Genomic DNA, 695 nt, shown 5'->3' with positions numbered 1-695 from the left:
TCAATTCCTGTGCGCAACAATTCAAGCACACATAAGAAAAAAATATCCTCTATTCATTATTATTTGATTCTGATTTCCCGCGCTTGTGCGGGATTTCATCTAGTGAATAAGATTTTTTCGCGTTACGTAGTATAGCGAAAAATAATTGTCTTAACGACATGTAAACGGTACTACGGAAGTGTCCTGTTACTAAGCTTCAGTTGTTATGTAGGTAAAAGCCAATGAGAGTTCGGTATTTGATAAACGTGTTCGATTATTGTAGGGGTATTATTAAGTGGTCACTTTCTAGAGCACGCTAGCCCGAGCAAGTCGAGTTTTGACCATGGACGCCAGGCAGGTGGAAAATTCCATTTCGGAAGAAGTGAGTAGAGTTGTATCACACCAGCAATCTGAATTATTAAACAATCTGCAAGATATGATAGACAGCCGACTATCCGCGTTCCAGCAAAATATTCAACAGATATCAGCGTCTCAAATTAGTAAGATAGAAGACAATCTGAATGAACATTACGTTTTTCGGAAAAGGGGAAACGAGAACCACTATAAACACGAGGCACGCGTGCTAACTAAGTTGAAAGAAGCTAAAGAGCATTTGAACTGCGGAAATAACGACGGAGTGGAGTCCGCAAAAAGCAGCATCACCGAAGGTATTGAATTAGTTAAAAATCGTCAGAAAGTCAGAAAGTTGGCGGAGT

At 39.9% G+C, this 695-nt stretch overlaps 1 pseudogene; it reads left to right on the top strand.

Annotated features, from left to right (window-relative positions):
- The first annotated feature begins 322 nt into the window (after positions 1 to 322).
- Positions 323 to 695, top strand: part of LOC130048192 (uncharacterized) — a 2,016-nt pseudogene continuing 1,643 nt past the window's right edge.

Source organism: Ostrea edulis, chromosome 1, assembly GCF_947568905.1.
Source record: "Ostrea edulis chromosome 1, xbOstEdul1.1, whole genome shotgun sequence".
NCBI classification, from domain to species: domain Eukaryota; kingdom Metazoa; phylum Mollusca; class Bivalvia; order Ostreida; family Ostreidae; genus Ostrea; species Ostrea edulis.
Note: the sequence above shows the minus strand (reverse complement) of the source record. Positions and strands in the feature narration are given on the sequence as shown.